A 12,419-nucleotide genomic window follows, 5' to 3' on the forward strand; every position below is an offset into this window, starting at 1 on the left:
GTGTTATCGTTGCACATAGGAGAAATTGGAGTAAGATGCCACTTTTACTACATGCATCGTTTTCAATGATAAATAGTTATATTTTTTTAGGCATTCAAGGGGTAACAGCAACTAAACAATATTTGCTAGATACTTCCGCAGAAATATTTACGAAACTTTTGCATTTTCATCGATTTTTAGCAATTTGAAAAGTTGGATCGTAAAACGGAAGTGGTGGAAAAAGGCCATGGGGTAAGATGCCACTTGATGAAAACATTAAAAAATTAAGTCCATTATTTCTTGGGCATTTCAGACCCTTAAACCCCAACCCCCCTCTATCCAGCTTTCTCGTATACTCAATACATGAAGTGTCAGACCTCTCCTCCCCTAAACGATGGTCATCATATTTGAATGACCCTTGGAATGACCCCTTACATGGATAACACAGATAACAACAACCATGCGCCTCCATGTATGCCTCAATCTCCTTGGAAACACTTGGCTGATAACAAAATCACCAGAAAACCTTAATTATTGTTATTGCAAGTAAGAAAAACCAGAAGTTGCCAACTTTCATTGGGAAATCAAAAGATTTTTCGTTGGTTTTTATGCCTGACTTCTAAAAGGATGTTTTATACAAACACATCTTGACACCAATAGCTTACAGTAATGATCAAATCACATTCAGGAATGATTTTATATGTTGGGCCATTTTACCCCATCTTGGCATTTTGGATTTTGTTCCCCTACTATGGAAGTGGTTGGGCACACGGATACAAGCCCGTGCACATGAATAAAAGTCTACATCCTGCAAATATGTCAATTTGTAAAGAAAACTCTCAATTAAGAACTGTAGAACTGTAGCAGAATTGCAGGCTATGTCCCTGTGGGCCTAAAGAAGGAAAAACATATTGCTGTTGACTAAAACATGTTAAAGTTTGGGAACCTCTTTCCCACACCACACCAGAAAAAGGTTCGTCCTTTCTCTCATCACTCTGCAGTTCTGCACTCCGCAGAGCAGATTCGTCGTCGTCGCAGTCGTCAGTTCATTTCATCATCCTAGTCCTCGTCGTCGACGTCGCCCGCGTCGTCATCAGGGTGTCTTTTCTCTTTTCGCCGTTCCGACGTTCCCATGCCATTCCCTTTTCCTGCTTCTGGATGGCATGGGGTTGGGTTTGCATATCAGAGTAGCAGTCAGGCAGGCAGTGAGTCAGGATCTTTCTCGTCCGTCACAGTCATTGCCGCTCTCGTTGTCGTCATCATCATCATCAGCAGCAGCAGCAGCAGCATCTACAGCAGGACTGAAACCGTCCATTTTTAACAAATACAACTAGACCACTCTTCCTTGTGGCGTTCCTTTCCTCTATCGTGGCTTTGATTCGCTACTCTCCGGTATATAATCGCAGCTCTTGGCTCACATCAGTAGCAGTCAGTGACATGACACGATGGTGGAAGCAGATGGATGGATGAGCTTGGCGAGCGACGCGTGATGGTTTTGGTTTGCTTGACATGGTTTCGAAGAGATGGCTGCATGGTGGCGACGATGGTGATTGTTGCTTTTGATATCAAGTTCGTGTTCGTGGATGGAAAAGAATGTTCGCATCTGAAGGGTGCGAGGGATGGAAGCCGTAAATTTGTAAGGCTTTGCACAGAAGGTTTTTTCTGAAGATTTTGGAATATCGTTTGGGGAGGAAGTGATTTGGTATTCTTATTTGTTCTAGTGTAAAAATTTACTTCGTTATAAATAGCTTATCATTACAGATTTGCTTTGCCTCGTTAGATGGAAGCAAAAAGATGTAGATAACCAGCCTCTTTAGCACTGGAAATCGAATGGTTACATTCAATTTTACTCCACTCACAAGTTGACATTTTTTCTCCGCTTGCGTACGACGAAGGCAATCGCACCGAAGCAGCAGCTAGCTGTTGGATTTCACAACTGAAGAATGCAGCAAAATCTGTTCAATTGACCAAATCAATCGCTTTTCCCGTCGGTAAAATGTTTGTTTACAGTTGTCTTCGTCTAGGGAACATGCAAGTAAATGTGTGCGGGGATTTTCTGCATACGAAACATCGTATAACTAAAAGGTAGTATAATCTGACGAGCAAAAATATTAACTGAAATACTTTGCACGTTATTCTAAAGCTACATCCATCTTAACATCAAACTTTCTGCTCTATCGTATTTAAAAAACATGATTTGATTTGGATTGCGAGGATTTTGACCTACGGTCAAATCATAAATTTTGACTATCTTATGTAACACAGTGTCACGTAGGAAATGTGCCGGGAATTGAAATCAGGATGTGCCCAAAAGAGACGTGGAGTAGACGAAAACAGAATTCGAGGGACGATATTATGATTATATTAAAATATATTTTAGACGATATGAAAGTTAATTTATAAATTAGTACACTGGAACCTCTTTTCATGCACATGGCTGGGGGTGCATAAATTAAGAATGTGCATAAATTAAAAAAGGCAAAAAGAGGGAAATTTGTGCATAAATGAAGTCTGAGCTTTAATAAGGGAATCAGGTTTGCGAGAACAGGTCTTGTTCCTAAGCATTTTAGCTGCGGCTAAAAGGAGTTTCCCGAAAGTTACAATAGAGCCCAAAAAAGGGGGTTCCGAAGGGCTCAGGGGCGTTTCAGGGGGTTGTGAGGTGATTGAGATCATATTTGACCCCAACATAGAAACGGATGTATAAGTTCACACATTCAATAAAACAGAATACTGTCTTCGGCAAAGTTGTTGCAAATTGAGTCACCTATTCAGGACAAATGGAATTATTTGTATTTGGGACTTTATTGACAACCTAGAACATCCGCAAAGCTTGAAGAAACGAAATAATTGAAATATCAGTTGTTCTAAAAGCTGAATTTGGACATGGATTACGTTCATATGTATTCATTTAATCTTCGTCAAAAATATCAATATTTTTTTATTCTAGGATATTCTAGGTACTCCAAACAGGCCCATAGTAAAGTCCTTAAACCTACAAGTATAATGTTATGGCATAACCTACTGAGATCCGCGAAGCTCTTGAAATCTGTGATGTCGTTTAGAGACACTCTAGTGATAATCCAGGTCAGCCAAACTATCTTGAAGTTCAGAATTTCAAGCCTACACTCCTAAAACTGGCCATAACTGCTATACTGAGAAACATTGTATATTTTACCGAAGTCTACTTGATATTATTTTAAACCTTTGGGACATTCATAGTCGTCTAAAATGTTATATAATGAAGTCATTCAAGTCTATAAGAATAATTTGATGAGTTTTTGCCGTAAATAATAGCGTTGCATTATCTGCTGCAATCCGTGAAGCTCTTGAAATCTCAAATGTCATTTAAAGACACTGCAGGGGTATTCCAGGTCAGACAAACAATCTTGGAGTTAACTTCAACTTACACTTCAAGTTTACACTCGTAACAACAGCCATATCTGCTATACTGAGTAACGTTGCATATTTAACCGTAATAACTGGACCAATCTTAAGTCTACTTGATATTATTATAAACCTTTGGGACATTTAAGGTCGTCCTTCAAATCTTCAAAAACAGCTTCATGTGTGTGTTTTCGCCATAAATAATATCCTTGCATAATCACCTGGGATCCATGAAGCTATTGAAATCTCAAATGTCATTAAGAGACACTATAGGAATATTCCAGATCAGCCAAAGTATCTTGGAGCCATATCTGATATACAGAATAACGTTGCATAATCAAAAGTTTTTAACAGTAACAGTAGTTATTTTTATAATGAACTGTAACATTACACGTCCAACTGTAATCTGATATCCCCATGGCATTTCATAAAGCTATGTTCATTTAGAATCCGGAATGACAAAATCACGCATATCTTAGGGATGAGTTAACAAACATAAATGGTGAAGCCCTCAAAACAAAGGTTATTTATTGTACTTTCATGGAAAAATATCATTGAAATTATTAATTTTTATTTTTCACACATTTTCTCACTTTTTCAGTGTTGACCTCTATAAAAATCTGCACAACGGTGGTAAATTTTAGCAACAACCCCTTCCGCACGTTTGTTTAACAATCAGGTCAACTATGTAGTATCCTGAGTGCCTTGACTAGTCTGACTAGGATTCCGAAGAAAAATTGCCAAACTTTTTTTTTATTGCGAAATGAGGGGCAATTCAATGAATTGAGAAAACGTGAAATTTGAGTGTTTTTTTTTTCGTTGATAAACACTGCCCATCTGTGACGATACCACTGAACGTCTCCGGCTGTCATGGCAGCTCATCAAAATAGGTAAAACCTCTACATATCCCTTGTGTGCGTTTTTGAAAGGCAGCACGCGATTCTTGAGGCTGTCATCCTTGTATGAATTGGTTCTCATCATCTTGTTGCGAAAAAAACCATGCCCAGAGTTCGAACTTTTTGCCAAATCTTCAAATTCAAAGCAGATTTATCAATGAACTCAAGCTTTTTTCTTCCGAGGACACTTCCTTATGCCATGGTTAACAACGTCTGTGCACATAACACATAATGGTTTTGACGATATTAACATTTTTCGCGACTGTCGTACCTGACCACGCTAAATTTTCAACGTGTTTGTGCAAGATTTTTTTCCTCCTCTTGTCTTCAATCTGAAATAACTTTTCACTCGTTGCAAGAAAATCGATGAAATTTTCACCATTTAAAGAGGATTAGTGTATGATCAGAGTGCTGCAAAAGAATGATGATTATGTTCATTGAGAGCGCCACTAGAAAATGTGACATGATTCCGGATTCTAAGTGAACATAGCTTTAAGTCATTCAAAGATACGATTACGAATCACTTTAATGTTCAAAGTCGAATATCTTGCTCAAAACATATATTTCGGCACGAAATTCATTTTTGTAGCATGATCCTATTTGTTTTCTTATTATTATTATTATTATTTATTTACGACACTTTACCATAGTAGGCATTCGTGTCGGGATTTGTTTTCTGAGATAAAGTCATTTACAAGAGTTCAATCTAAAAATAACAAGTATTTTAATGCAACGATAGTGTTGTCCTCTCACATCTGCCAGTAAACAGCCGAATTCCATAAGAAGCTACTCCTGCAGCGGTAAGCTCTAAAAGTGTCGAAATCCATCAATTTTGATATAAAAATCGCTCATACACGTTGGATAACATACATATGTATGTATCTATTAAAAGAAGTGTTGTTTCATTCTGGTATCCAAATACTAGAATAATGTGATTTTCAACAGTGATCCATAATGTGACCCAAAAACTGATCGTTTGACGCTATTATGGATCACTTAAACAAATATAGATTTTTGCTCCACTCAACGTTCTTGATACAATATTTTTACCTCAAAGTATCAAAAGTATCATTAAAAAACATGTAACCCTGAAAACCAGGTGTCTTGAAACACAGAGTTGTAATAATAAGACTTAAAATGGAGAGCATCACTGAAACCTAGTGGCGCACCTCTATCGAAGTAAATAGATTCGGGACTTTTTAATGTTTTCTCTTCATTCCTGTTGTAAAATCGGGTACTCCATCAGTTAAATAATCAATACACTGCGTAGTTTAGCCAAACAAACGCAAATTTGTTATTAGAGTTGGAATTTTGAGTAATTTTGCACTGATCTATAATAATGCAAAAATTGATCCATAATATGTGGGACTCTGTGGAGCTGATCCGTACACGCAAAACAAGAAAAGCTACCAAAAATTGAGATATGCCTATTCTACCAATTTATGTATTAAAACCGTACAGAAAATGTGATAAATCATAATCCATTCGTTGTATTAAGATGCGCTACACGGTTCCATAGCTTCCATACCACTACACACAAACACCTCCATTCAAACCCGAGAAGTTGAACCGGGTTGCGTCTAAAAATAAGTTTCGCTTCGCTGCTGAGCTTCGCGTCCTATTGTCTACATGGAATTTTCCACTTGCAAACAGCAACCTGCTGGATGCGGGCTTTTCAGTGCACAATGGGTCTAGAGTCGTATTTACGAAGACAAAAATGTTTCTGCCAAGTTCTGTCATTTCTTTTTTTTTTTTTTTTCATTATTGTGAAATGATTACGGTCAATCAAGTGTGGCTTATCCAAAAATCTGCTGATTAATTATTCTCTATACAATATCAGAATGTTTTACAAAGTTATAGCAAATTTACAAAAATAAAACATTCGATTGATTTGATTGATTTGTCTTTATTCAAGAGACTTTCAGCCCTTGGATAAAACATTCGAATCATTAGAACTTTTCGAAAAGTTTTTAATAAATTGCAACTTTTTGCCTTTGGTCATATTTTAGTCGAGTCCAACGATACATGAAGACCAATACATTAGTCACAAACTTTCAAAATTTAATTTAATTCGGTTCGCTTAGTCCTAAGGTACAGTAATTAGACAAACGGAAGTCAAAAACTAGATATAGATAGAAGGGCTCTAATTTCGTGTAAAGTTGAATAATCAATCAAGCCCAAATTTGCACCAATTAATTCAAACTTGTTGAGGAACAAGTAATCAAAATTTGAATAGTTTTGGTGGACTTTATAAAAGGATACAACTTGCTAAAAATGTTTTAAGCAATTTTTAAAACTTAGCATGCTTTTGTATATACCACTAGGCGGTGCTAGAGGTCAAGCAAATTTTAAATTTAATATATCTCAGAATTCTGGGTCACTTACAAAGTTGGTGTCTTTGACAATGTTGTTTGGTAGGTCAAGGGCTTACAGTTAATGGTCCACTTGTTTCGAAATTTTGCCACAAGGAAGCGCAAGTTACACATTTGCAGAATTATGGAAATGAATGTTTTTTTCGTAAAGCAATCAAAAAGCTGTAATTTAGTTTTCTTTGAACATATTTAAGTCAAGTCAAAGGTTTTTCAAAGAGCTATATATTAGTCATAAATGTGCAAAATATAATTTCATTCGGTTCACTTAAATAGCAGTTTAACGAAGAACACTCAAATATGAAACATTTTACTAGAGTCGCTCCAACTTCATGTAAAACTATCCAATCGAGCTCAAATTTGTACCATTTATAGCTTATTAGTTGTGCAACTAGCAGATAAAATTTGAGAATATTCCCTACACATTATAGAAAGTTACAGGTTGCTGAATATATTCGAGATAATAAGTAAAAGATACATGCTTCTACTAATTTGCAACTAACGCCGTCTACTGACAGAATCCTGAACCAATCAGCTAATCAACTGAAACGCCTTAATAAACCAAACAACATTGCCGAAGAAACCAACTTTCTAAGTAATCAGAGTTCTGAGAAACATGGAATATAATAATTAATTTATCGTCAGCGCTACCTAGTGATGGAATTTTGAATCAAACGGCCCATCACCAGTAAAACCTTGGCTGACCTAACAACTTTGCCAAGTATACCGAATATTTAAGTAATCATGGTGCTAAGATGTACGGTATGGACATTTCGCCAGTGCTACGTCTTGCTGTCTGAGATATCTGTCATACCAGAGACAAACAGACGTAACACTGATGAAATGTTTATACCAAATATCTCATCATCCTGGTTACTTAGAGAGTTGGTGTCTTCGGCAATATTATTTGGCTGGTCAAGAACTAACAAATGATAAGCCGTTTGATTCAAAATTCCACCACAAGGCAGCGCTAGTGAGCAAACAAATATTATATTCCATATATCTCAGGACTCAGATCACTTAGAAAGTTGATGTCTTCGGCGATGTTGTTAGGTTGGTTACGGCTGCTCAGTTGATTAGCTGATTGGTTCAAGGTTCTGTCAGTAGGCGGCGCTAGTTACGAATTAATTGAAGCATGCAACTTTTATTTATTATTTCAAATATATTCAGCAAGCTGTAACTTTTTCAAAAATGTACCAAATATTCTCAAATTTTTCCTGCCAGTTGCACAACTAGTAAGCTATAAACGGTACAAATTTGGGCTCGATTGGATAACTAAACATAAAATTGGAGCAACTCTAATAAAGTAGTTCATATTTGAGTGTTCTTCGTTTAATTGCTATATCTCTGGATCAATTGAACCGAATGAAATGCGACATTGCACAATTATGACTAATTCATAGCTCTTTGAAAAACCTTTGACTTGACTTAGACACGTTCAAAGAAAACAAACTTACAGCTTGTTGATTACTTCACGAAAAAATATCAATCATTTGAATGATTTTGCAAATGTGTAACTAGCGCCTCCTAGTGGACCATTAACTGTAAGCCCTTGACTCACTTAACAACGTTGTCGAAGACACCAACTTTCTAAGTGGTGAGAGTTCTGAGATATATGAAATTTAGAATTTGCCGTTTATTGGTGGAATTTCTAATTAAACGATCCATCACCATCCATCATGGCATCGCGAATAAAATTATTAGAAAGCAGATTTTTGAATCAGTTTAACCAGACGAACCACCCTAACATAACAATAATAGGGAATAGGGTCAACAATTGAAAATAAACTTTCTAAAACACAATATGTGTCTAAAAACTTAAAGCTGAAGATTAAACAGTTTTGTCTTCGCAAATACGGCTCTGGACCCATTGTGCAGTGTGGCGGCTGTATCACTTCCATCACCAAGCCACGTTTGTGTTGATCATGATGGTTTTCAGCCTCTTGTATAATCATGTGCAATTATAGCCGTGCTGGTTAGAGCGCAGGATACTGTGTATCCCCATGATAGTGTCTCGGTTGGATTCCCGCCGCCTCCCGTATTTCTTTTTAAACATGTATTGGTATTTGATGCCGCCGCTGCTGCCATGATCATTCTAAAAATAGAACAAATAATGAGAAACCAGTGCGACAGAGCACACGCACACATGCGAAATTTTCCTTTTCCAGATTCTAGGAAGCCAATACAGTTTTTGGTATACTGCCACCTACCAATTTTTGTATTTGCAAGGCCCTAATACAATATTTGTATATGTTTCATACCCAATTGTATTAGAATCTGCCAATCTCAGGTTGCGTGTAATAAGTCATTTTGTAAACAGTGAAATATTGCTTTTTACGCGGAAATGACTTGCGATTATACTTCAAATAGATCGGTAATGAAAAGTTCGAATCAAAACATAGCCAACGGTGCTTTCAAAGACGTAGTTTTTGTTTTCTTTTATTTTTAATTGAATTTTGAAGGTCAAAAATACTACTAAGTGATCCATGACTGTGTACCCACGGTAATTCACTGTACTTACCACAGTAGTTCGAGGAAAAATAAACGTTGTTATATGTTTTTTGTGATATTATGGGCCATCCTTACTGTTATAGAGCTTAGTTGATAAAAACATCCACTGGAACATGAGGTGATTTCTTTTTAGATAGTAATATTATACAACCAAACAGGATCCATGAACCTTTCAATAATTTGGGTCATCCGAAACTTTTAACCGGCAGAGGGGGTGTTTTAGGCCTTGGCAGTCTCTAAACGTTTGCAAAAACGATTATTGCATTTTAACCCGACGGTTTCGGTTATTTATTTAACTTTTATACCGTCGTGCTGGTCTTCTTTATACACATTTTCATGATTTATCAACTTTAGACATTATAACTCCCAGAATTTCCATGGATTTCCAAAATTTTTACACTTGATAATCGTGAGGAGGTATGTAGGATGTATGCAAAATTTAAACTAAATCCATCAATAATTAAAAAAGTTGTTCATACACCAATCGGACACAACTCATATAGAACCGGATGGGGGCTACTTTGGACAGTATTAACTATAACAAAACTGCATTTAAAATTCCAGAGTTATTTAGAAAACCACTTTGAATCATTACTGTAGTATACTACAACAAACATGATTTCAATAAAATCATACTTTTTAAATGATTCTGTGCTACCATTGGTATTATGAGCAGCGTGATATCGCTGTATAGACAGCCTTAAAAAAAGGACAATCAATTCTTTATATAGGTGAAACGGTCATTTGTAATGTATAATGTGGAACGGACCTGGTGTGATGGTTAGAACACTTGACTATCACGCCGAGGACCTGGGATCGAATCCCACTGCCGACAAACCCACAAAATGTGGGTTCTTCCTTCGGAAGGGAAGTAAAGCGTGGGTGGCGAGATGAACTAGCCTTTTTGCTAAAAATCTCGTTGATACGGATAAAAAAAAAAACAATATTTGATTGTATATGCTACGTTGACACATCTTGAACGAATTGATCAACTCTTTAATTTTTTTTTTTACTGTAGATACAATACTTATAGAGCAAATGTTCTGAAACGTTATGTATATTTTTTCGCCTCCTGACAAGCAATAAAAGGTTTGTTTGGAAACAGTTTCAACCAAATGAAGGGGAAAATATTGCGTCATAATAGTCTCACAGACATCAAACAGATTTGAACCGTATTTCGAATTCAAAAAAATCATATTTAAAAGTGTCCAAAGTAGCCCCGCACAACGGTACTTTCAGAAGACTTACTGAACATGATAGATTCCAAATCGTTACTTTGTATAATGAAAGAAGTTTCCATTACACCCCTAGGCTTAAGGATCAAAACTCAACATAAAATTAGATGACCTAGAATGTCCAAAAAAATATTCTGCATCAAATTCCACGTTTTTTATGCTGTTGAGCAACAAAACTACAGAAGAACTTTAAAAAAAAACTCTATAATAACGCTTAGAAAAACTCCGGAATCAAAGGGTTGAGGGCCTTCTGTCAGATTTGGTTGGCCTTCTAATGAGTTTACAGGGAATTCAAAGTCATTTCAATAGTGTTCAGGAGTTTCGGGGTGTTTTCAAGGGGCTTTAAGGGCAATCAAGGGTATCTCAGGAGCCTTTGAAAGCGTTACAAGAGGTTTGAGAGGCGTTTCAAGGCATTTCAGAGAATTTCAGATGGTTTCAGGAACATTTTAAGGGCGTTCCTAGAGGTTTTAGGGGTGTTTGGTATAATTTCAAGGGCGTTTCAAGGGGTTTCCAGGTGCGGGGTTTCTAGAGCCTATTAAAGGGCGTTTTAATGGGATGACGGAAATTTCAGGGGCGTTTTGAGGCATTTTAGGTCAGAATTGTATAAGGCGGTTTCAAGATTACCCTTATATCAAAGGGTATTTCACCCTGCAACCTCCCTTTGCTCTCTCCTATAAACACCCCCTGGCCACCATTGCAATAGTTACCGTCATTATTAAATTATCTTATGCGCAATATTGGTTCTGAGAAGCCACTATTCTACCTGCTCATAAAACAATCAATAGACAATAAACTTGTAACGAACTTAACTCAATCAAAACGTTTACAACAATTTAAAACTATTCATATGCCTCCGGCGTACACATCGTATAACTTATTCAAGACACCTTTCTAACAGTCATAATTCATTCTAACGATTCGAATCACAAAAGAGTTCCCGCATACACAACTAAACCAGTACAATCCAATTCAAAACAGTTCTGATTAGAATCGTGTCACACCACAAACATCGTAACAATTCCGGCACAAAAGCTCCTTCTAGTGGAGAGATATGCCATGAGCTCGTAAAAATTATACATCCAATAAAAAAATTATTCGATGTTTAACTCCGGTTTTACTTTTTACAACCTCAAGGCATAAATAAACAAACACACACCGAGCCGTCCTGAAGGAACTCCGCTCCAGGTTCAGCGAATTTAAATGAGCGCATAGTTTCCGATGATGACCATTTGGGTTGCTCTATGCATCAAGGGGGAAAACGATGAATTCTTAAAACGATTAGAATTTGATGGCGGCATTTCAACACCATTCTTTTTATGTCGACGTTGGCCGCTGTGCACCATCGTCGTCGTGGTCGTCGTCGTTCTTCCACTTCCCTTCGCGTGCTGTGTGAAGGGGCTGGGGCCATAAAATCATCTGTTTAACCATCACCACCCCACTGCGCCGCTCCGCTCCGTCCGCGCTGATACTTCTATCGATGGACGCTACCGAACCGATACGATGAGGGAACTGGCGTTTAAGAGACCACTATATGTTGCGGGTGAGCAGCGTGCTGCCGGAACGTTGTAAAAATTTCATGTGATTTAGATTGCTCCTAATTGTAGCACTGTAGATGAAAAGTTTTCGGTTTACGATCTTGGGATTTTCCCGCACGTTCCCGCCCGCTCAACGATGGGATTAATGTGACACAATGTGACGTAGTTCGAATTCCGTATGAAATTCCTCAATTTTAGTTTATGACATTCACCGTAAAATTAAGTACTTCTAAATGTTTAATACTAGGGTGCCTGTACCAATGACACTACCTAAGGAAAACTATTTGTACAAAAATAACGAGAAGACCAACGAATGTCACCAATATGTTAAAAGATAGTTTAGTTTCCATACTTTACAGGAAAAATATAAAAACGGAGCCAAAACTACTTTTAGTATTTATTACGGCGTGTGTCAATGATAGGAACCCTGTCCCAGTTATAGCTACATTTTTTAACTTCGGTTCCTTTTCGCACTATTTGCATGCATTTCTTATGGGATTAGCCATAATT

The sequence above is a fragment of the Aedes albopictus genome, chromosome 2, assembly GCF_035046485.1.
Source record: "Aedes albopictus strain Foshan chromosome 2, AalbF5, whole genome shotgun sequence".
NCBI classification, from domain to species: Eukaryota; Metazoa; Arthropoda; class Insecta; order Diptera; family Culicidae; genus Aedes; species Aedes albopictus.